Here is a 14,632-nt window from a genome sequence, read left to right as displayed (position 1 = left end):
TACTAACTTAATGATTTCGAAACGAGACATATATGTAACGATTATCATTGTAACGACATTTAACTGTATATATATCATACTAAGATATATTATATATCATAATATCATGATAATATAACAATTTAACATCTCATTTGTTATAATAAACAATGGGTTAACAACATTCAACAAGATCGTTAACCTAAAGGTTTCAAAACAATATTTACATGTAACGACTAACGATGACTTAACGACTCAGTTAAAATGTATATACATGTAGTGTTTTAATATGTATTCATACACTTTTGAAAGACTTCAAGACACTTATCAAAATACTTCTACTTAACAAAAATGCTTACAATTACATCCTCGTTCAGTTTCATCAACAATTCTACTCGTATGCACCCGTATTCGTACTCGTACAATACACAGCTTTTAGATGTATGTACTATTGGTATATACACTCTAATGATCAGCTCTTAGCAGCCCATGTGAGTTACCTAACACATGTTGGAACCATCATTTGGCAACTAGCATGAAATATTGTGACAACCCGGAAATTTCCAACCAAATTTAAACTTTAATCTTTATATGTTTCCGACACGATAAACAATATTTGTTAAGTTAAATTTCAAGAATTTTAAACTATGTTCATACATTCATTCAACCTCGACCAAGTTCCAACGATTCACGAACCATTAAACGAATATGATTATATATGTATATGTGTATATATATTATAACTTGAAACGTAAACAAAATATTAGATTAAATACTTTATATGATTGTATCTGTTTTAAAATGTTTATCAATGGAATTAGAAGATAAGATCAAATGATTGAATTATCAGATATATTGAATTATGATTACAAGTCTCTGTTGAAAGGCCCACGTTGATTTGAGAAATCTTTCCATTTTAACAATATTCGGAAAATGGTAAAGTGATTTATAAATAAGAACAAATTGTCAATCATTGAGAACTAGACAAAGGATAGTGGAAGATTGAATCTCATAAAGACTCGATTGATCTATTTAGTTTCAAACGTACAAAAACGTTTTCAGTTTAAAAAGAACTTTATTATTAAAACGTATATAACTTTTATAAATATCTAGAACTACTTTTGACAACTCATTACTTAACTAGTATGATAAAGATAACGATATTTATATTTTATTTTATTAAGCATATATAACGATTTAAATTAATATTATATATATTTATACGCGTATTATACGTACATAGTTTTATACTTTTACTATACTTAAACTTTACCTTTACTTTATTTTTACTTTACTTTAACTTTAATAATTCAATTTAATAATTCATACTTTAATAATTCACTTTAATAATTCATACTTTAATAATTTACTTTAATAATCCATACTTTAATAATTCACTTTAATAATTCATACTTTAATAATTCACTTTAATAATTCATACTTTAATAATTCACTTTAATAATTCAAAAATCTATTATAAATAGAATTCAATAGTTTCATTATTTCATAGAAACTTGAAAATATTTTTCTCTAAACTCTCTCAATCGATTTACATATATATATTTACTCCGTATTATTTCAAGATATTATTAGTATACACAAAATATTACGACGGAGTGCTGTCCGAGTGGTTTCGAAATTATTTTTCGAGTAGGATAGGATTAAGGAAATTATGGGTTATAGCTATGGAGGTGATTGAGTATGGTTCATGGGTATGCTCGCGAGGTCAATATAGTGTTTATCATTTTCGTTGCGTCTACGTACCTTTCCTGCAATATTGAATCTCAATATTGATACGTGAGTACTCATAATTTAACTTTTACATACTAATAGTGTATCCCTGACTAGTGCTCGAGTATTTAGGATTATGCATGCTTGTACTTTTGATATTGCCCTCAGACAGGTTATGTTGAATCTTGAATTAGTTACACTTGCGGTTGAGATAAGGTATAAGATATGCATGTCCTTGGAAAGCTAGCGAAAAATTAAGAACTTTTCCTTTAGATATCGAATGGTTTCGATGAACGGATTAGAAGTTATAATCAATTGAATTTTTGATATTTTTATTAAAAATGATTATTATTATTGTCGTTTTTATCGTCGTTCTAGTTTTATCTTATTATTATCATTATTATTATCTTTATCAATAAAAGGGATTTATCATTAAAAATTGTTATTTTTTTTATTATTACTATCGTTATTATCGTTAAAGTTATAATTAGTATTATTATTATTATTATCCAATTATTATTATTATTATTATTATTGGTATTATTATTATTATTATCATTATTAATATATATATCATTATTTAAAAATGGTTATTGTTATTGTTATTATTATTATTACTATATTATCATTAAGATAATTATTAGTATTATTGTTAATAATGTTATAGTAACTATCATTATTAATATTAGTGTAATTAAAACAAATATTTGTAACACCTAATTATTTTGATTACTATTATTATCATTATTATGAACACGATATAAAAGACGATTAAAATCTATTAAACGAAACGATTAGGAAATAATGGGTAAGAGTATCATGATGAAATTAAAATATTATAAGATATTGATTTAGATAAAAATTATCGTTCTTATTATTTTTATCATTACTATTATTATTAAAAGTATCGTTAGTATTAAAACTATCATTTTAACAAAAATTATCATTTTAATATAAATGTCATTGTTACTATAAAATATCATTATTATTATTATTTTAAATAGAATTATTATTTTAAAGATAATATTAAAAATTATTGTAAATATTAAAGATATCATAATTAGAATTATCGTTTTATCATAATGTCATCTTAGTAATTATAAATATTGATATTTTTATAATAATAATTATTATTACAAAATAATACAACTTATACTTACTATCATTATAGATATTATTTTATCAAATAAATATGTGATACAAACATATTTTACAACGTGTAATAACTTACTTTAATAATACCTATCATATTATCTTTATGATATTAAATGAACCCTATAAATTTTATTACTTAATATATATAAAAGTATATTTTATTATATAAATTTAATATAAAATTTTATTTATTAATAAATAAATTATATTATTTACTCTAATAAATCTTTTAAAAATATTTTAAAAATATAAAACGACGATATTTAAACTATATATTAATCATGTATAGATTTTTGGAAATTATTTTGAGTCAAATTTACTTTTGTTGACTTTTGCATATTAGTCTCGAGCATTAGGATTGTGGTACACTATGACTTGACATAATTTGTTAGACAAATATTGACCAACACATAAATATATATAATTAATTTAGGTTCGTGAATCCGAGGCCAACCTTGCACTTGTTCAATGACGTTATATGTATTTTTACTACGAAATACAGTACGGTGAGTTTCATTTGCCTTTTTACCCTTTATATTTTTGGGACTGAGAATACATGCGCTTTTATAAATGTTTGACGAAATAGACACAAGTAATTGAAACTACATTCTATGGTTGAATTATCGAAATCGAATATGCCCCTTTTTATTAAAGTCTGGTAATCTAAGAATTAGGGAACAGACACCCTAATTGACGCGAATCCTAAAGATAGATCTATTGGGCCTAACAAACCCCATCCAAAGTACCGGATGCTTTAGTACTTCGAAATTTATATCATGTCCGAAGGAGGATCCCGGAATGATAGGGGATATTCTTATATGTATCTAGTTAATGTCGGTTACCAGGTGTTCACCATATGAATGATTATTTTTGTCTCTATGCATGGGACGTATATTTATGAGAACTGGAAATGAAATTCTTGTGGTCTATTAAAATGATGGAAATAAATGATTATGATAAACTAATGAACTCACCAACCTTTTGGTTGACACTTTAAAGCATGTTTATTCTCAGGTGTTAAAGAAATTTTCCGCTGTGCATTTGCTCATTTTAAAAATATTACTTGGAGTCTTTCATAGTATATTTCGAAGAATGTTGCATTCGAGTCATTGAGTTCATCAAATATTATTATTAAATCAATTTATAGTTGGATAGTGGATATTATGAAATGGTATGCATGCCTGTCAATTTTTGATGTAAAGAAAGTTTGTCTTTTAAAAACGAATGCAATGTTTGTAAAATGTATCATATAGAGGTCAAATACCTCGCAATGTAATCAACTATTGTGAATCGTTTATATTGTATATGAACGGGTCCTTTCAGTTGGTATCAGAGCGGTGGTCTTAGCGAACCAGGTCTGCATTAGTGTGTCTAACTGATAAGTCGATAGGATGCATTAGTGAGTCTGGACTTCGACCGTGCCTGCATGTCAAAAGTTTTGCTTATCATTTTGTGTCAAAAATTAACTACTTATCTTCCTCAGGAAATTACCTGCTTATCATTTTTAGTCTAAGACACGTCTTGCTGCATTGATTGCATGAATAGTGTATAGACAAAAATTCATATCTTAGCATATCTTCTAAATCATATCTTATCGTATCTGTTACTTTAAACTTTGCCTGACATATCCCGCAAAGTCCTCCGTAATCTACGAAATCTTTTGATATATATATATATATATATTCTATGTAATTAGAATACCATCCGTTAGCCAAAATCATTTCATATCGAAAAAAAAAATCCTTTATCCAATCGTACGAAATGGAATTCGTCATCAGTTCAAGTCACTCAGATTCCGAAATGGAATCCCATTCAAGCTCTGAAAGCAGTGTGACCGGAATAGATCAACTAATCAGTCATCACCTATTCTGGATGAATTGGGGATGGGTTCGTAGCCTCCTCAATCATTGGAGACAAGAAGAAGGTGATCCCTTCCATCCACCACATTGCCCTCTTGACGAAGAACCTGAAGCACTTACCGGCGAACCTGTCCGAAACACCATTTTCTCGCTCATTTCCAGAGTATCTCGTCACGATTATATATTACATCAAATTTTAGATTTTATTTATCCGCTCCTCCGAACCGACAATCACTCCGGTGTAATAGAAGAAGTCAACGAGCTTCGCGCTCGGGTAGTGGCTTTGGAGAATATGGTGCAGAGATTACAAACACCAGCAGCAGCATCAGCAGCATAACCAGTACCACCATCATCAACGCCAACAGTACCATTACCACCTCCAACCACAACCGCGTCGTAAACCTCAACTTCACAATCTGTCCCACGAGCATCAACGTCATACGCACCATAGATACCAAGGAGTACCAACAACAATAACTGACGAAGTATTAATTCATAACTTCATTGGAGAAACATTCCGCGGCGATTATGTAATCTCTAAAGTCTTAGAGATTATCTAATCTAGCCCTAACCATAAATCAGTTAAGCGAACCAAAATGATAGAAGGAAGAATAGAAACCCTGACAAAAATGGTGTGTGATTAACAAGCTAAACTTGCTTTACCAACAGCATCAACAGTACCGTCAGCGTTACCAGCATCGTCAGTACAGTCAACATCCGAATCAACAACACAGATAACATCACAAACTCCGTCAGTTCAAGAATCACTGTGGACATCATTACGAATCAATAACGTGTATATTGTATCAAAGAGTTATGAAGAATTAACTCATTCCATATGAAGAAATTATATGTATATTATATATATATATATATATATATATATATATATATATATATATATATATATATATATATATATATATATATATATATATATATATATATATATTTGAAATAAATCTTTCCGTGCTAAGCTATTGTGTGTGAATCTTAACTACTCGGTTAATTCATATTACAAATATGCAATAGTGTACGTCCTTCAGCCGCAACTTAACCAACGTTAACTACAATCTCTGTTGCAATTCAACAAATTCCAATTCATAATAAATCAAGTATATATTTGATTTTACACTTTCATCATTGATGTACCCGAAACTTTTCAGATAACATCATTCATACTTTGCGAAATTCACAAGAATTCCACGAACCGAACATTATACATCAACAAATAACAAAGTATTGATTCATAATTTCAATGTCATTAAAGAAATACTGCGTAAAAGTTATGTATTTTTAAAGCCTTTAGGGATTATTCAATTCTTATTTCAACCGTAAATCAAATGAGTTTAATTTAACATTAACTCATTAAATCTATGTTACATCTGAAGAAAATATACATATATATATTTTCATAAAGACTGTAATAAAATTCTTTTGTACAAAATATTAATTGTGAAATTTTTTTTTTAACGGGTAGGTAATACCCGAGAGATATATAAATTCACAAATAATATGTTACATTCTTCGAATCTGATTCAGCAAATCATCCATTATACTCCCTACTTTCACAACAATATACATTCTTTTATAGAAATCAAAACAACTATACTCATTTAAAATTTAATTACATATTCTGATTTTGAAATCTCAAAATTCAACTCGAGATATGACCAAAAATCACCACTCTTAGATCCTTACATCTTTCACAAGCTATATTTTGACTTCAAAACTGTGTTAGAACATCAAATGTATGTTAACGATTACAATATGTGTTCAAACCCTTCGAAAATTTCTGAAGACACTTCGAATGATGAGCAATCGAGATGATGATCCAACCACATGTTACCCACAGTTATGTACCCGAAAAACTCTTGAAATCAAAGTAAAAGTTTAAACAACGTGTCCGCGTCAGATTCTTTGGCATTTATTAGCAAAAATAACTTTGCGACTCCTATTCAAAGTAGCCAGTTTTGTCACAGCTCCAGCAAGTCAACTTCGACTTTTCAGTCAGACTAACCTTATTATAACCTTGAGATATACACCATCGTTACCAGGGAACCTTTTACATTCCACCACATTATTAGCAGATGTACCAACAACTTCATTACCCTTTGACTTTAGCCTCTCCAAAAAGTCATTGTAATTATTTATTGAAACACCATCATTTACTCATTCGCATCTTGTAATGAGAATTGTCATACGAATCATTGGGAATTAGCAATCAGTATTTTGAAATCTCGCATCATGTCTACGCCAACAGTTATATGTGTATATATAACGCCTATCTTCTGGACTTAATTTGAATGTGAAGTTTCTGAAAAACACTCCGAACTACGAATTGGTACTCCGAAAATGGAAAAAAATGCTGATGAAGCAGCAAAAACTATAAACGACTTTAAACGGTAAAAGCTGGATGATAATGATGAAGTGTGCTGGCAAAGCGCAGAAAAAGAGAAGTTTTGGAACTGGAAAACGGATTGAGCAAAGTAGGAAGGAGGCTGTGGACAAATTATAAAGACTGAACCTGACTTCAAAGGATCCAAATGATTCAGTACCTGCTGAAGTCATTAACAAATACCTTGCTCCTGACTCTAAACCCCTGCGGACAATATTCTTCATCATCCTCTGATATTAGAAATTCTAAAACATCATCATATCTTTCATTATAAATATTCTCCATATTTCTGAAGATATTTTCGTAATTTTTCTTATTTGAAATCATTTACCTCTTCGCGTTATCTGTATTACATCATAAAAGAAACTATTTTAGTTTCTAAATTCTGAAACATTCAAGTTTAAAATAGGAATATTTTGAAGTAGTGTTGGGAACTGAAGCATGAATTAGTATAATATAATGACACTTGATCAACGTGATTATATTACAGTAAGTCATGCTGAGTTTCTAAATGGAATGTGATGATTCACAGATCATAACATCATCATGTGCCATGTTATACGACTCTTGTATTCTATTTAACCTCTAAAATATCAAGAAAATATTTCTTGATGATTCGGCCTTTTCCAAGGTATTCTAGTAATTTGACAAGTCAAGATCGTGCCATCACAATTTTCTTCCTAGAACATTTACAATGTTCAATCCGAAATTCATATCTGTGAATTCTGGACCATTACAAGCGGTGCTTAATCGCAAGAAGAAGAAACAAAAGGACAAAACTCCAAAATAGAAATTGGGGTATAAATTGCAGCAAATAAAAGAGAGCATTAACTGTGAATGATAATGATTATAGAATACAGAAGAAGAGACTTTGAAATATAAGGGAACATATAAAGCTCAACGACAAACCAGAAATTATAAACCATATATATCGATGCATATAGCAATATAAAGACACGGGAGAACTAGAAACACTATAAACCCAAGAGTATAGTAGAAGTAAATAGATTCTTCCGGCGGTAGATGAAAAAGAAGAATGACCGATATGAAAGTTAGAAGTATATCGAGAATCAGAACTGTATGGAGCATATTGATGAATACTTTAAAATATGAGTTGAGGGGGAAAGAATAGAAGGTGATGAAACATGACTAGGAACTTAGAAATCAACAGATTTAACTCACACAATGGCGGAATAAGTGAATCAAACCCTCTAGTGAATAGGTTAAGTTTTTTTTTTTGATTAATTTAGTCAAACCACAACTAAATCAAGTGTGATTAGATCAACACCTAGAGCTATTATTCACCACCTGGGTGATTTGGACTGAGAGAGAATTGAAGGAGCTCACTAGATCTGAGTGTGTGTAACAAATGAAAGGCTTAACCTAAAATGAAGAACATAAGACTTTATATACCCCTGATGTTGACTCACCCATACGATTCATTCATCACAAGTACGAGTTGGCTTCATCAGCCGTACGGGTGATCACTCACTCGTGTCTTCTCATTTAGGTTGTAATTGTGACTTAGCTCAGCATCAACAGTGCGTATGAGCCTGTCAGCCGTACTAGTGAGGCTTCACTCGTACGTCTGACTAAGTCTAACATAGTCAAACATCTAAATCTCGTTCCTGCAGTTCCTGTAACCACATACAAACACGGATAGTATAATAACGAGCAATCATGGTGGCCTGTAAACTGTTGTACATGCAATAGACGTGGGTAGATGTCTAGGGACTTGCATAAAATGCATCAACAGAAGGTGTGAGTTGTAAGAAATGAAGGAGGTGAATTTATAAGAAAATCTCCGACAGAACAATTAAAATAGACGATCGCATTTAAAGAGGATCCTAATTCCCTTGATTACCGGAGAGTCAAATCTTATTAAGAAGATTTTCTTCAAATCCCTTGAAATCTGGGAATCAATCATATCTACGTCAAATGATAAGATGAATCTACACTTACTCATTTCACTCTTCTATGTTAGCTTCATTCGTACTCTTCATATAAATGGATTGATTATCCAAATTATTCGATGATGATAAAACTCTAATTTTCAGCCCGTATGCATCATGAAAATATACTTATTATCATTCACGACCTTTCCACTCAAATTTCGGGACGAAATTTCTTTAACGGGTAGGTACTGTGACAACCCGGAAATTTCCAACCAAATTTAAACTTTAATCTTTATATGTTTCCGACACGATAAACAATATTTGTTAAGTTAAATTTCAAGAATTTTAAACTATGTTCATACATTCATTCAACCTCGACCAAGTTCCAACGATTCACGAACCATTAAACGAATATGATTATATATGTATATGTGTATATATATTATAACTTGAAACGTAAACAAAATATTAGATTAAATACTTTATATGATTGTATCTGTTTCAAAATGTTTATCAATGGAATTAGAAGATAAGATCAAATGATTGAATTATCAGATATATTGAATTATGATTACAAGTCTCTGTTGAAAGGCCCACGTTGATTTGAGAAATCTTTCCATTTTAACAATATTCGGAAAATGGTAAAGTGATTTATAAATAAGAACAAATTGTCAATCATTGAGAACTAGACAAAGGATAGTGGAAGATTGAATCTCATAAAGAGTCGATTGATCTATTTAGTTTCAAACGTACAAAAACGTTTTCAGTTTAAAAAGAACTTTATTATTAAAACGTATATAACTTTTATAAATATCTAGAACTACTTTTGACAACTCATTACTTAACTAGTATGATAAAGATAACGATATTTATATTTTATTTTATTAAGCATATATAACGATTTAAATTAATATTATATATATTTATACGCGTATTATACGTACTTAGTTTTATACTTTTACTATACTTAAACTTTACCTTTACTTTATTTTTACTTTACTTTAACTTTAATAATTCACTTTAATAATTCATACTTTAATAATTCACTTTAATAATTCATACTTTAATAATTTACTTTAATAATTCATACTTTAATAATTCACTTTAATAATTCATACTTTAATAATTCACTTTAATAATTCAAAAATCTATTATAAATAGAATTCAATAGGTTTCATTATTTCATAGAAACTTGAAAATATTTTTCTCTAAACTCTCTCAATCGATTTACATATATATATTTACTCCGTATTATTTCAAGATATTATTAGTATACATAAAATATTACGACGGAGTGCTGTCCGAGTGGTTTCGAAATTATTTTTCGAGTAGGATAGGATTAAGGAAATTATGGGTTATAGCTATGGAGGTGATTGAGTATGGTTCATGGGTATGCTCGCGAGGTCAATATAGTGTTTATCATTTTCGTTGCGTCTACGTACCTTTCCTGCAATATTGAATCTCAATATTGATACGTGAGTACTCATAATTTAACTTTTACATACTAATAGTGTATCCCTGACTAGTGCTCGAGTATTTAGGATTATGCATGCTTGTACTTTTGATATTGCCCTCAGACAGGTTATGTTGAATCTTGAATTAGTTACACTTGCGGTTGAGATAAGGTATAAGATATGCATGTCCTTGGAAAGCTAGCGAAAAATTAAGAACTTTTCCTTTAGATATCGAATGGTTTCGATGAACGGATTAGAAGTTATAATCAATTGAATTTTCGATATTTTTATTAAAAATGATTATTATTATCGTCGTTTTTATCGTCGTTCTAGTTTTATCTTATTATTATCATTATTATTATCTTTATCAATAAAAGGGATTTATCATTAAAAATTGTTATTTTTTTTATTATTACTATCGTTATTATCGTTAAAGTTATAATTAGTATTATTATTATTATTATCCAATTATTATTATTATTATTATTGGTATTATTATTATTATTATCATTATTAATATATATATCATTATTTAAAAATGGTTATTGTTATTGTTATTATTATTATTACTATATTATCATTAAGATAATTATTAGTATTATTGTTAATAATGTTATAGTAACTATCATTATTAATATTAGTGTAATTAAAACAAATATTTGTAACACCTAATTATTTTGATTACTATTATTATCATTATTATGAACACGATATAAAAGATGATTAAAATCTATTAAATGAAACGATTAGGAAATAATGGGTAAGAGTATCATGATGAAATTAAAATATTATAAGATATTGATTTAGATAAAAATTATCGTTCTTATTATTTTTATCATTACTATTATTATTAAAAGTATCGTTAGTATTAAAACTATCGTTTTAACAAAAATTATCATTTTAATATAAATGTCATTGTTACTATAAAATATCATTATTATTATTATTTTAAATAGAATTATTATTTTAAAGATAATATTAAAAATTATTGTAAATATTAAAGATATCATAATTAGAATTATCGTTTTATCATAATGTCATCTTAGTAATTATAAATATTGATATTTTTATAATAATAATTATTATTACAAAATAATACAACTTATACTTACTATCATTATAGATATTATTTTATCAAATAAATATGTGATACAAACATATTTTACTACGTGTAATAACTTACTTTAATAATACCTATCATATTATCTTTATGATATTAAATGAACCCTATAAATTTTATTACTTAATATATATAAAAGTATATTTTATTATATAAATTTAATATAAAATTTTATTTATTAATAAATAAATTATATTATTTACTCTAATAAATCTTTTAAAAATATTTTAAAAATATAAAACGACGATATTTAAACTATATATTAATCATGTATAGATTTTTGGAAATTATTTTGAGTCAAATTTACTTTTGTTGACTTTTGCATATTAGTCTCGAGCATTAGGATTGTGGTACACTATGACTTGACATAATTTGTTAGACAAATATTGACCAACACATAAATATATATAATTAATTTAGGTTCGTGAATCCGAGGCCAACCTTGCACTTGTTCAATGACGTTATATGTATTTTTACTACGAAATACAGTACGGTGAGTTTCATTTGCCTTTTTACCCTTTATATTTTTGGGACTGAGAATACATGCGCTTTTATAAATGTTTAACGAAATAGACACAAGTAATTGAAACTACATTCTATGGTTGAATTATCGAAATCGAATATGCCCCTTTTTATTAAATTCTGGTAATCTAAGAATTAGGGAACAGACACCCTAATTGACGCGAATCCTAAAGATAGATCTATTGGGCCTAACAAACCCCATCCAAAGTACCGGATGCTTTAGTACTTCGAAATTTATAACATGTCCGAAGGAGGATCCCGGAATGATAGGGGATATTCTTATATGTATCTAGTTAATGTCGGTTACCAGGTGTTCACCATATGAATGATTATTTTTGTCTCTATGCATGCGACGTATATTTATGAGAACTGGAAATGAAATTCTTGTGGTCTATTAAAATGATGGAAATAAATGATTATGATAAACTAATGAACTCACCAACCTTTTGGTTGACACTTTAAAGCATGTTTATTCTCAGGTGTTAAAGAAATTTTCCGCTGTGCATTTGCTCATTTTAAAAATATTACTTGGAGTCTTTCATAGTATATTTCGAAGAATGTTGCATTCGAGTCATTGAGTTCATCAAAGATTATTATTAAATCAATTTATAGTTGGATAGTGGATATTATGAAATGGTATGCATGCCTGTCAATTTTTGATGTAAAGAAAGTTTGTCTTTTAAAAACGAATGCAATGTTTGTAAAATGTATCATATAGAGGTCAAATACCTCGCAATGTAATCAACTATTGTGAATCGTTTATATTGTATATGAACGGGTCCTTTCAAATATCTCATAAAATTACAAAAATATGAGTAATCATTCATGACTTATTTACATGAAAACAAAATTACATATCCTTTATATCTAATCCATACACCAACGGCCAAAAACACCTACAAACACTTTCATTCTTCAATTTTCTTCATCTAATTGATCTCTCTCAAGTTCTATCTTCAAGTTCTAAGTGTTCTTCATAAATTCCAAAAGTTCTAGTTTCATAAAATCAAGAATACTTCCAAGATTGCAAGTTTACTTCCAAGTTTTCTAAATCCATTCCAAGTAATCATCCAAGATCAAGAAACCTTTGTTACTTACAGTAGGTTATCTTTCTAATACAAGGTAATAATCATATTCAAACTTTAATTCAATTTCTATAACTATAACAATCTTATTTCGAGTGGAAATCTTACTTGAAATTGTTTTCGTGTCATGATTCTGCTTCAAGAACTTTCAAGCCATCCAAAGATCCTTTGAAGCTAGATCCATTTTTCTCATTTCCAGTAGGTTTATCCAAGGAACTTTAGGTAGTAATGATGTTCATAACATCATTCGATTCATACATAAAAAGTTGTCTTATTCAACGTTATAAACTTGTAATCACTAGAACATAGTTTAGTTAATTCTAAACTTGTTCGCAAATAAAGTTAATCCTTCTAACTTGACTTTTAAAATCAACTAAACACATGTTCTATATCTATATGATATGCTAACTTAATGATTTAAAACCTGGAAACACGAAAAACACCGTAAAATCGGATTTACGCCGTCGTAGTAACACCGCGGGCTGTTTTGGGTTAGTTAATTAAAAACTATGATAAACTTTGATTTAAAAGTTGTTATTCTGGGAAAATGATTTTTATTATGAACATGAAACTATATCCAAAAATTATGGTTAAACTCAAAGTGGAAGTATGTTTTCTAAAATGGTCATCTAGACGTCGTTCTTTCGAGTGAAATGACTACCTTTACAAAAACTGCTTGTAACTTATTTTTCTGACTATAAACCTATACTTTTTCTGTTTAGATTCATAAAATAGAGTTCAATATAAAACCATAGCAATTTGATTCACTCAAAACGGATTTAAAATGAAGAAGTTATGGGTAAAACAAGATTGGATAATTTTTCTCATTTTAGCTACGTGAAAATTGGTAACAAATCTATTCAAACCATAACTTGATCAACTTGTATTGTATATTATGTAATCTTGAGATACCATAGACATGTATACAATGTTTCGACCTATCATGTCGACACATCTATATATATTTCAGAACAACCATAGACACTCTATATGTGAATGTTGGAGTTAGCTATACAGGGTTGAGGTTGATTCCAAAATATATATAGTTTGAGTTGTGATCAATACTGAGATACGTATACACTGGGTCGTGGATTGATTCAAGATAATATTTATCGATTTATTTCTGTACATCTAACTGTGGACAACTAGTTGTACGTTACTAACGAGGACAGCTGACTTAATAAACTTAAAAAATCAAAATATATTAAAAGTGTTGTAAATATATTTTGAACATACTTTGATATATATGTATATATTGTTATAGGTTCGTGAATCAACCAGTGGCCAAGTCTTACTTCCCGACGAAGTAAAAATCTGTGAAAGTGAGTTATAGTCCCACTTTTAAAATCTAATATTTTTGGGATGAGAATACATGCAGGTTTTATAAATGATTTACAAAATAGACACAAGTACGTGAAACTACATTCTATGGTT

This window comes from Rutidosis leptorrhynchoides, chromosome 5 (genome assembly GCF_046630445.1).
Source record: "Rutidosis leptorrhynchoides isolate AG116_Rl617_1_P2 chromosome 5, CSIRO_AGI_Rlap_v1, whole genome shotgun sequence".
NCBI lineage: Eukaryota > Viridiplantae > Streptophyta > Magnoliopsida > Asterales > Asteraceae > Rutidosis > Rutidosis leptorrhynchoides.
Note: the sequence above shows the minus strand (reverse complement) of the source record.